The 12,502-nt window shown below is 42.8% G+C and overlaps 1 protein-coding gene across 2 annotated transcripts in view; it reads right to left on the bottom strand.

Moving 5' to 3' along the window:
- PDE8A (phosphodiesterase 8A) overlaps positions 1–12,502 on the bottom strand; it is a 142,072-nt gene that overhangs the window by 117,606 nt on the left and 11,964 nt on the right. The window lies entirely within an intron of this gene.

The raw sequence follows: 12,502 nt of genomic DNA, 5'->3' as shown, positions 1-12,502 counted from the left end.
ACCAGAGACCACACACAACCCAACGGCATCTTCACCTGCCTTTTGCTTTTTTCACCATGTCATTCATAGCTTCTGCTGCCTTTATTCTCAACGACTCACAGAGGTGCTTCTCCAAGGTCCTGCCTGTTTTCACTAGCTGAAGAACAACTCAGAGGCAACAGTTTAGGGAAGGCCCAACCAAATTTCAGATTTAGGAACATGGTGAAAACCAGAGACATGACTTTTATAAATAAGCTCCAGCATCTGAAGAGGGGAAAACGATGTGTTACACGAGGAAACTGAACTACTCCTCTGTTTTGTACCATGAACACTTCTGTGGTCCCCTGGCAGACTCATTGTGTTTCAGAAGAATCCAATTCAGCAAGAGCGCACTTGTGCGCATTCAGGACAGCCACAGTTTTAACCTTAGTACCTTAACTATATGACAAATGCCATCAGGTCATAATTAAAAGCAAAACATGCAGATAAGTGATGACTATGGAACAACAAGAATGGCAAGAAGCAGCTTTTCACTCGTATACCTAACAGCATCGCTTGATCCAGATGAGAGTACCTTGTAAAGTTGAGAGATGCAAAGCCAAAAGTCAGTGCTTTTGAGAAATGTGGTTTTTCAGGATAACCACAGTACTCGCAATGCAGAAATGCTTTTATTTACTTCTCATAATTGCTAGCATTAACGGCTGGAAAATCAAGTCTTTCCTTCCCCAGTGTTTCTGCTACTGTGCAGCTTCAAGGATAAGCAATAGTCACATAAACATCATCCACCCCATTAATCTGATCTATAAGAGCCTGCTGGAACCAGGAAAAGAAGTCAGCTTCCTGTGCCCTCTCATCACTTTGGACGCCCACTCAATATAACCATTTAACAATAAATGAAGGGAAAGGCTTACCATACCCATTTGAAACAGTGGGCACTGTTTGGGGATGGATCTCATCCTCATTCTTTCCTTTACATTAACCATTATTTACTAGATGCCATTAATGAGAACACTCTTATGTTCAGCTAGAAAAAGACTGTGGAAGAAGAGAATGCTGCAATTCCTACTTGTGCTGTTAAGCATAAGTGCAAGCTCCCTTCCTCAGCCCTAATGCATCTGTCAGCAAAACTGCTATTGCACTTTGTTTCTGGTGGCACTGGAGAAGTCAGAGACAGCAAAACTTCATTTTCAGAGCTGCACATTCAGTTTGCAGTGCTGACACCTAGAGTTAAGCTTTCTACTTTGTAAAATGAATGGGTCTGGTTTGCAGGTACATAGAGATAAAATGTACAATCCATGATGTCATTTAAAAAAAAATCAATATTGGAAAAAAATCTCTGCTTTCCACTTTGAATGCAAACAAATTCCCACTCAACTAATATAAAAATTTATGTAAATGACAAGCAAATACTGGGGGGAGGGGAAAACATTTTGTTTGATAGCAGCATGACAAAACAAGAAAATGTACATGCAGATATGATGTGCATGACCACTTTGCTTTTTTAAAGTTTTTCCACAGCTGTCCATTGGCAGGTTAGTACTGATTATTTCTACAGCCTGACTTCATTAAAAAAAAAATCAATTTGCAAGATTTTCAGATGAGAACTCACACTGCCTTGAATGGGAGGATGAGACTGAATAATCCCTTAGTAGTTTAATAAAACCCATTGAAAAATCACTAGGGTTATTGTCACACTGATGAAAATTCAACTAAAGACAAAAAATTGCCCTTTGAACAAGATGCTGGCACTGGAATTGACTTGTTTCTCTACAGTTTGGAAACACTGGTACTGGGTTTTATTGCCACTAGGAAAATACAGTTGAAAGTATAGGTTAACCAGAGCCTAGAATTAAAGAGAAGGGGTGAAAGCATCAAAATTGTTGCCAATGGTAGTAACTTGTCAATGCACTGTATTAAGTCTGTGGATAAAGGGCCTTGTTCACGCTTACTGCTGAAGTGCAGCTCAGGAAATGGTGGGCCCTGTTATAAAAATACAAAAAAATCATGCAAAATAGCAGAGGAAGCCTAGGAGTGTAGACACTGGCAGATTAGGACTGTGGGGGAAGTGCAAGGTCAGTACAGAGTCAGTAAGGGAGAGGTCAGAAGTGAACTAGCTCTAGGAGACAGCTGGGGGAATGAGAAAGGTTATTTATGGATAATAAGGTTGAATTTCATTCAGGACTGCAAAGTAAGAAAGAATGCTAGGAAAGAGCTTGGAATGATTGTTATCAGCTTCATCTGCAGACAAGTGGGTGCTGGGGAAGATCAAAGTATTTAGAGAACAAAACATACGTGTCAAAATTTAAAAGGATTGAAAAGACACTATTCAGCCACATCCTCATCCTTCTCCCAGAGAAATTACATTGGATCCTGCATATTTTTGATAAAAGACTGAACATACTGCCCCCCAGATATCCCCCACTATTCCCTATATCTGCTATTTCCCCCCATATTTCCATAAGCAAATCCCCTGATGTATCAGCAGTGTCCATCCATTTCACACAGACCTTGACCAATTCCCACTGCACACTGTAAGAGTTCATGCATGAGCACTGGGACAGTTCACTCCTGTCCAGTCACACAAAAATGCATGCAAAGGCCCAGAGCAAAAATTTGTTGCCAAAATCCAATTTTGATAATCCTTCAGAATGTGAGACATGGGCAGGCAGAATTATGCAGAAGGAATGATGGACTAACATCTGTATGAACAACAAATATCAGTGGATACTCTGGAAAAGTGTCTGTCCAGCAAAGGCAGAGCAAGCATGACTGCAGTCCTGTGAGCACAGGCAGCACTCTTGGTAAGAGATTACTCTATGTGGTTTGAATTGCTTCTCCCCCCAAGTCAGCTGTATGGTCCAGCTGTGTCTTTTGGCCTTCTGAAAAGTTAGGCAATCCTATTGGTCTCTAGGCCAGTGAAGGAGGCAGTGGGGAGGAGGAGAACTGTAGAAAATGTGCCAGCACATAAACAGCTGAATGGACTCTACAACACTGACTACTGACACGTGCAAGCTGTGACAGAGGTTTTCTCCCCATCCCAAGACATTCTAGAAGAAGAAACAAGGACCATATGCTACCTTAGCCCCAAGTGAGTATCAGCATTACACCCCACGAGGGTAGATCTCCTTGTTTGTGTATGAGCATCAGGTATCCTGGAACAGGGTGTTTTCAGGTGACACAAGAGTAACATTTTTCCTGAGACAGCTCATCCCCAGCTCCTGGAATGTACAGAAGTATAGTGAGTTTGTTTTCTGCATCACTTTCCTAATGTCCTGAAAAGCCCCAAAGCAGCTGAGAGCAGGCTGTCCTGATGTCCTGGCAGGCTGTCCAGCTGCTGCTGTTGTGTAATTGCAATTGCAGAACACAGACAGTTGTCTGTACCACTTGGAAATCAGAGCCTTCAAGGCAGCCTAAGTCAGCAACTTTTTCAACTCTAGCACTAAAGACATTCAAGTCCAAAGCTCAGATACTTCATGTACATACAAGCTTCATCATCATAACTGGCGTCAGAACAGCTTTTGCAGCTGTAGTTTACACATCATACTCTGCACTGCTCAGTGATCAGCAGGATAGACACACTGTTTCTAGGAGAAAAGTGTACCCCCTTTTCCACTGTACCTTCTTTTCCCTTGGACTACTTTCTTTGCTGTCCAGCTGTCCAATGCTTCTCAAGTTTCCCTCAGCATTATACTTTCTCTACTTTGTTTTTGGTGGGCTCTCCCCAAGATTACCCAGGAGCAGCGCCTACTTCCAGAGCAGATCTCTGCCACTCAACTTTAATCACTGGGCACAGGCCTTCAGTTGCTGCTGCTCTCCCTTCCCCAGTGTCTAATGCTCACCCCTAAGCCATGTCTTTCCAGTGCTTGAACCTGGAGCCCTACACAGCCCAGGGAGTGCAGCACCTACAGGATGCAGGAGGCTGCACTGTATCACCCAGCTGCTCCAGACCTGCTGCCAAAGCAGCCTCCAACAGCTCCTACTGCCTGGCCTCGCCTTCAGTTGACCAAAAATTTGTGGGGAAGGGAGGAACAAAGCACTGTCGTCCCCAGCCACTCCCCTATAATTACCATGAGCTTCACAAGCAGTATTATCTGTCTGGATACACAGGGCCATGCAGCCAGCTGTGACCATAGAGAATTAGCTGTTCCCCTCTTGGAGAATTTTGCCTTCTCTCTTCCTAAGTATTTTTAAGCCAACTTGCATTTATTTAGCACGCAACCTTTTGAGTTTGTGATTTACTAAACCAAGGATGACAACTAGTCCCTTTAGGTGGAGTGGTATACTCAATTCCTACACCCTGCAAGTGCCTGTTGTCCCTGAGCTCCTTGGGAGTATTGGATCCTTTTCTTAGCTAGTCAGCCTCAGCCAGGCTCAGCCCAAAAGTGACCACAGCCTCAGGACCCTTCAGACTCCTGAATTGATTCCCAATGCCACAACTCCCTATATTACATTGTGGCCTGCCTGGATTCAATAAAAGAAAACAAAACAAAAAAAAATCAGTAAAAGAAACAAGCAACTTGTGTCCTCCATCAGTAAGTCAGTTCTCTTTGGTCATCAGAGCTGGAAGGACAAGCTCTTAGTCTTTATTGAGTCTTTATTGTCTGACCCAGCAGCTAAAAGATCAGTTCAGGCTAATGAGGGGGGATACTCACTCAAGACACACTTTCAAATCCACAGACCCCTTGCCCCTGAGTCTCTCCCACTGTCTCCTGCTCAGTAGCTGCCTTCTTGTTTGCTCCTGGTTAATCAGCAGTGCTAGTGGCCAGCAGGCTTCCTGCCTTCCTGTGCCACCATCCTTAACCCTTCCCAAGGCAGACAAAGTAAGAATGGCAAAGAGAACAATAAAAGATGGAGCTAGAAACTCATCCCTGCTGTATGGCAGCAGCAGAAGCTCAAAAACTCTCAAAATTAATCTTTAAGACTAGACTGTACACCTGCAAAACAGATGGCTTTCATGGTTGCTGAATTTATTATTTAAGGAACAGATACATCATCCATGGTTACACTGAGCAGTGATTTATTATATATTCACAATAGCAAAAAATCCCATGTCCTGGCTGTGAGATTTATATTCTTAGATCACTGAAACAACTGAAGAATTTATCCTACAAAGTTGTCTGAATATAACACAGGGAACTCATCTGAATACTTAACTCCTAGCTGTGTCCTCAAGTACATTTCCTTTCTTTGGGTCAAAACAATACCTTTAAATACACTCAGTTATACCTGACTGTGTACAGTCCTTTCCCAGTGTTAAGTCTTTCTGTGGAGCATATATGCAAGCATATGCAAGAAGCTGAACCCTTAATTAACAAAGAGGATCATACCCTACCAGTGATGATTGTGCAATTGAATATATTCCTTTTTCCAGGAATGTTTCACATCCATTCTTTCATTGTAATCAGGCTCTGGTTTTCCAGCTGTGGCAGAGCATTTATCCAATACTATTCTTTCCAACTGTATTCTCATTTCTGTAAGCTCCCACCAGGGAAGTTGCAGTCCTTGTCTCTCACCAGGGTGCAGTTCTGCATGCAGACAGTTGTAAGGAGGAATGTACAAGAATCTCTGTGGTGCCATGACACAGCACCATGATGATGATTCTTGTAAACTCCATTTTATAGCTGTCTGCACATCCAGCTGAGCAGCAGGAAGAGCAGCACCACAAGAATTGCAAGAGGAGGTGGCAACTTAGGGGAGAGATAAGGAGAAACCACATTCAAGGGAGAGGGCTGGTGGAAAAAACCCAAGCCATGGAAGTTTTCTGGGGATAGCTATTTAAAAAAAGAGAGGAACACACTCAGGATGCGTTGGGGAGATAAATCTTCAGAGTTTTTGAAAAAGGGAAGGCAGCGCTTTCAGGCTCACTCACCACAGCCCTGACAAACATAAATCTTACTCACATGGGCACCATCCTTCCCAACACATTCACCAGGGCTGGCTGTAGCACAGCTATCACGGAAGGATCTGTCATATTAAGCAGAACAGCACTTGGCAGTTTGTGTGAATTATGGCTATGGCCAGCACAGCTGGGTGCTGCAGGGGTTGACAGGCTCTGTAACACAAGCACAATAGCAAGCACTAAAAAAAAGGGGAAAATAAACCTCCAAAATGTTTTGGGAACAGAGTTGAAAAATACTTCTAAAACATGTCCTTTAAATTCGTGAGAGACTTCCAAACAGATGGGGTGAGGAATGATCAGCAGATTATTGAGGGGGCTGATCTCACAGTTTAGGTCTGCCTTAGCAAGATCTCCTGGGTCTGCACTTACTCTGCCCAAGTGTGGGGCGGTTCCTACTACTCCATCAAGAGGCTTTTTAATCCCTGCTCACTTGAAAGAAGCTGCAGTGCCATCTCTGTCTCCCTGATGTAGCTCCAGGCACAGCTCCCCACTTCTATCCCTGCACATGAAGGCCTCTCACTCTGGTGGCTGCAGGAACCAGGAGCAACCCTCATCTCTGACATGGCCCAAGTGCCAAACACACCTTTCCCACAAGCTGAATCTCCTTTACACTTCTGCTTTTGGGGAGTTTCGGAGCAAACCATTCCACACATTGCCTTTACAGTGAATTAATGTAGCCAAGTCAAAATAATCACTCTTAAATTCACTACCACAACAAGTATACCAATTTGGACAAAGCAATTGAAGATATATCCACCTCCTTGCACTCTTGGAAGTTCACTGGGCAAGTGTCAGAGTCGTTTGAGAAGGTCAGGACCATACCATGCACATGACATCTCTTCAGACCCCATGCAGACTGCTTCCCTCTTGCTCAGCTGGTATAAACACCTAAAAGTCACATTTTCCTTTTGACAGTCTTGGGCACCAAAAGAACTAACCACTTTTTAAAATAAAGCCGAGTCTTTAGGACTTCAAAAATCTGATCTAGGTTGATTATCCTTTCAGAAGGAAACTAAGTAACTCTGCATTTCACAGATTCACAGGGGAAAAGCTACATGGCCTCTTAGGAGGGGAGGTAAATTGAGAAGAAGAAAAAAAAAGTATGTACATAAGATGGCTGTTGTAAGATAATCTCACTATAAAAGTTTTTTCCAAACACAGCCACATTTCTTTTCCAGGAGGAACAGCAAATCTCAGAAAAAGCAGTCTTTCTCTGGGGAGAAATACACATATTCAAGAAAAAAATATTTAAAGAGAGAACAGTTTAAACTCAGCTTACCTAGTGCAGACTGCACAGACTGGTGCTGCAGAGGGGCAGGAGTGATGGCAGCGGTGTGAACACTGTGACTCAGCTGTGCCTGGATCTCCAGAGGATCAGTTCTGAGCAGCATAAGGATTATTCCCCACATCCTGCACCCAGAGCTGCCACCTTACTTGATCACTCAGCGCCCTGACTCACCCTTACATCACACACAGGTGAGCAAACCTTGCTGCTCACTGCCACCCAGGGGGAATTTTTAGGAAGTTCTGGGCGAGGGATACCAGGAAACTCTTACCTACTCTTGCAGATTTTCCCCAAAAATAGCAACAGTTATCCTGGACTTACACCTGCCACCAATTAAACAAGACACCCTTCAGGTCTCTACCAAACCCCCTACAGAGACTGAAAGAGGAGAGATAGAACAGGCCCTGTACACCTGCAATTAATTGAGTATCTAGGCAGAAGCCCAGTCTCACAGCTGAAACTCTGGGTCCAGCTGCGAGGTATTTCACTGATTGTGGAATGATAATCAAAAATAAAAATTAAAGAAGTAAATAGCAATATATCAAATTCCATTCCTTATAGCACTTCCATTCAAGTTTTTATTAATATTGTAAGCTAAATAACGGAAAACAGTTAGTATATAAGGACTACTTTGGAAGCATTCTGCTCAGAGACAAACTGTGGGTGTACATACTTCAACTTCTTTCATATGGATGCTGTTTTTATAAAACAAACCAGAAATATACCAACTCTTCTGACTGTCAGCTCAGGCTGTTGAACATTTAAGAATGGAAAAGGGCATTAGCCTACAATGACAGTTAAAGGTTTTTCATCATTGTTTGAATTACCTGCAAAATAACACACTCACAGGGAAATCACTGACACACAGGTTTAAATTAGACTTCAAGTGCTTTGTAAAACACATTCATTTGACATACTTATTTGTTTGCTGGCTGTGTTGGCTGCTTAACATGGGGAAGAGAAAAATGAAATTATCACCCAAAGGTGGCTCTGGGATACCAAGGACCCTGAGAAAGTGCCTGGGCAGAGTGGGCAGCTGCGGTGCCAGGAGCTCATCCTGACAGCAGCATCATGGCATCACCTCACTGCAGCCCTCTATACTACACGAGGAACATATACATACTCAATCTTTTCTCCTGGAAGCCCTCATTTCTACTTCTATATTTTTCTTTTACATTTTCTCACTCTTTTGTCACATGACACATTTTTATTATTTTAATATAAGACCCTTTGGATATTATCAACACACTAAGAATTACAGTTCTATTTTCCCATCTGAAGCATTTATCTGGCTCTGCTATTTGAGCTGCCCTAATTAGGGCAGACTGATCCCACCTTTATTCCAGCGTAGCATTTTGAGTTAGACCTTTGTATTTAAAAGGCACTGGCAGCACTGGGCTTCCCAGAGGCACTGGGGGCAAAATTTATCAACCTTGCTCTCCTTTCCAGTGGGATTTTCTGAATCTGCAATGTCTTCTCCCATGCCATGAACTCAGCAGACAAAGAATAGATGCAGAGATGAAGACTGCAAAAATTATATGAGTAACAGAATGTAAATTACTGAAGCAAAAATAAAAATTCTTTGCAGTGCTTTAGATTTCAGACAAAACCTAAATCCCCAGACCAGCTTCCTGTCAGATATAAACTGCATGTACTTTGGCCATTTTCTCATCAGTTTAAAGCCAGCATCATATTTGTTACAACTATAGCATATTTACTGATGAAAACCCTTTGAAAGACATTTTGGGAAGAGAAAAATTTTATCAGACCAAATTCACAATGTTTTTTCACTACATTTGTGCCCCCTGCATTATTGAAATAAACCTAAGGTAGCTCCCACATCACAATATTCTTCAAAAAAGAAAAAATAAAGGCAGGAATTACCCAGCTCTTCCTCCACTTGAGGAGAATGTGAACTTCTGATAAAAAGTTTACTTTAGTTGCTGTGCCAAGTGCTAAGCCCAGAAGTGGGGAGGATTAATAACAGGAATGGGCTGGAGACACGTGATTGAGTTAGCCTTGTTTGCAGTTCAGCTCCTTAGCAAGGTACAGCCTGACCTTAGGTGACTGTGGCTAAAAGGAACAATTATGGAGCTCAGCAGTGGAAAAAAAGGTAAAACAAAAACAGACAGACCGGAGCCATATAACTAAAAGAATTTAAAGTGTTCAGCTAAATTAGGCACATTAGGTTAGAATACATTACATCCAAGCTTTATTAACCACTTCAGTGAGAAAAGAACTTCAGAAAAGATTATAAAAGCCATGGATTTCTTCTAGAACAGATGCTGTACTGCTTCCTTTTATCTCTTAATAACAAATAAAAGTAAACTTTCTTTTATCTAAAGTTACATGGCCCTATCACAGACATACTGGAACACATCGTAAATACTAGTTGATTTATGATTCTAATTCCTTAGAGATGGGAAAATATTGAGTGATTTGCTCTTAATGACCTGGGAAGTATTTGTCATGCCCAGAAGCAAGGCTGTAATCTGACCTGTTTCATCAAAGTCTCCACCTTTTGAAGCTTCAGTAGTTTCTGGGAAATCCTATATTTAAGACAGTATAGCCAAGTAAAATTCTGTATTTTTCAAGTGCAACATAACATATGATTGTGCAGCAACACTTTGCCTCTCCTAGAGACAGCACATCTTGATCTGCACCAGGGAAAGAGCTTCAGCTGACTAATGATCATCTAAAAGGTTTTCTAAAAAACAGCTTTCTGATAAGACTGCATTTCTCTGAAGCTCAGTTTATCAGGAAAATGCTAGTAACAGTCAAGTGAGATGACATTTGGTGTAGCAAATATCTCCCAGCTTTTTTACTAATGGGGAACCACTTCAGAAAAAGGAGTTGGTGCCTGTGGAGACACATGCAGTGAGTTTATTCATATCTCACTGGTATTTGGGGAATAACCTGACACTTTTGAGGAAGCTCAGAAACCCGGAAAGAACCTTTACACAGCTCTACAAGGAAACAATTCTCATCTCCATCTATTTTCTTAACTCTGCTTGTTTAAAAGACTTCCTAATTCTTGTTTGAGTATGGAACTATTGGCATTTTCTGTATATCAGTTCAGTTCCTGTTCAAGGGCGCCTTGGAGAGCAGCATTCCTGGTGGGATGGAGAGCAGGACCAGAGGTGTGCTGGTGTGCTCTCTGCAGCCAAATCTGGAATGCTTGAGTGCTGTACCCAGGCAAGGAGTTCTTGGATCAGGAGCAACTCGTTGGAGATGATTTTGGTTCTCCGTGTGATGTCTTTCAAATGCTGTTTGTGGGCACAGAAAAACACCAGAGGCATGGCTTTGGGATGCAGTCATCAAACACAGGCATCCTGGGACACTCACAGATGCCCACTGCAAGCCACAGAACATCGGCCTGCTGCCTGCTGATCTGCTTTGGGGAAAATTGCTAGGATTGAAGGAATTTATTTTGTTCTGTACTTCAAGGGCCTCCCGTGGGCAGGCGGGCGGGCCGGATGCAGCTGGAGCTCTCCCTCCCTTTCCTGGTGCACAGGGCAGTCAGGGAGGCTGACACGGCTGTCCAGGGCCCTGGGATGGGTCACTGCACTGCCTGGGAGATGGAAATCGGGGGGAAAATCCCCAACCCTTCCACAGCCCAGCCAGGCAGGCAGGAAACTGCTGGGTGGCACCCACAGACCCTACTTCTTCCCACTTAAAGCAGCTATTTAGTCCTCTTTTGGAGTGTGCTTTATGAGTGTTGAATTGTATGAGTTTAGAACTGGGCTTAGCTAGCCACAGTGGATGGACCTTGACAAAGAGCTTTTAAGCCTCCTCAGTGAAGACAGCTGTTATTTTAAGGAACAGGTTAGGGCATGACAATAGCTCCTTGCACTGGTACAACTGGTTACTGACTGTAATTCTCAACAAAGATTCATACAATAGATTCATGTAGCCATAAAATGGAATAGATTTATAATAAAATTCAGTGTTACGTATGAAGACAAGACAATGCAATGCATTAGCTGGGGTTGGGGAGCTAATTTCACTGGTGCATGGCTCCCTCCTCACATAACTGGCTATAATGGAGGTCAGCTCATCCTCTTGGATATCCATCCTGTCTCAGTCAGACAAGAAAGTACTGTGACCTGATACAACCCATCAAGCCCTGATCCAAACAGGAGATACAAGGCAAAGGGCTTCTATATAAGGAAAAAAAAAGGAGCTGGTGGAGTTCAGAAAAAAAAAAAGCAGGATCAAAAGGAGTATTTTGTAGCACAGTTGAACCCATCAACACAGCCTGCACAGTGCCATCTTTGGCACATTATCCCACAGTATAAGAACAAAGCTAGATCCAAAAAGACAATTAAAAGGAAACCACACTATCTAGACAGGACATCTCTTCTGCAGAGCACTAATGATTAACCTTTGGAAACCACAATAATTTATCATGGAAATAAAAACTACAGTGAAACCCAAAGATCATTGACATGAACCAGAAGTAGCCTCTGGGAGATGTCCTGCCTGCAGGAAAGCATTCAAATACGTACAGGACGTAGTCAGGGTCTGGGTATATAATTATGTTTTGAAAACAAATAATGTTGCACCTTAAACAGAAAGGAAACTCCCGTGAGATGAAGCTTGAATACTCCCTGGAGTATACCCTGAGACAGCTCTCAACACACAATGAAAGAATCACCACAGTCCAGTTTTAGGGAGTCCCTCAGAAAATGCAAACAAGCCAGGTTAGGTAACAGAATAGTGTTTGAGCTCGGGATCTCTGCAGAAAGCATGAGCTCTCTTTTACTGTAAATAGTGTGATCTGGTCTGACCAGTGGCTGATTGCACAGCACTGTGTCTTGTTAGCTCACCTCTGGCCATAACAGGCAATCGTCACTTGCATGGAAAGGAAAACAGAAGTTAAAGGACTAATTCATTCAACTAATTCATTCAATTTAAAAATCCCTCACTGCCCATGACTCCCAAGTAAACTATAAAGAAAGGGATCTGATTCCCCTGCATGACTGACTTTGAGCATACACACAATGCTGCCTGTTCACAAGGTTATCTTTGATGTAAAGCCACCGTGCACTGGCCACTAACGCTACTTACATCCATTATAGGAACCACTTGTATCATATGCACCTTGCTTCAGTGTGCAAGACATTTGGTTCCCAAAAACACGATTAGGATGGCTGGAGTAACCACTAACCAGACATGCTGGAATGCCTAGAAGTGTCCAGGATTAGTCATTTGGCAGCAGTCTTGAGGAAATGTAGCTTTACATATCCCACTCTGGACAGAGGGTTTAGTGCTCAGGCCCTTCTGGCAGGTCTGAACCTGACTCCTTCCCTCGCAGAGCACAGCACAGCTTGGATCAG

The sequence above is a fragment of the Taeniopygia guttata genome, chromosome 10 (assembly GCF_048771995.1).
Source record: "Taeniopygia guttata chromosome 10, bTaeGut7.mat, whole genome shotgun sequence".
Lineage (NCBI taxonomy): Eukaryota > Metazoa > Chordata > Aves > Passeriformes > Estrildidae > Taeniopygia > Taeniopygia guttata.
Note: the sequence above shows the minus strand (reverse complement) of the source record. Positions and strands in the feature narration are given on the sequence as shown.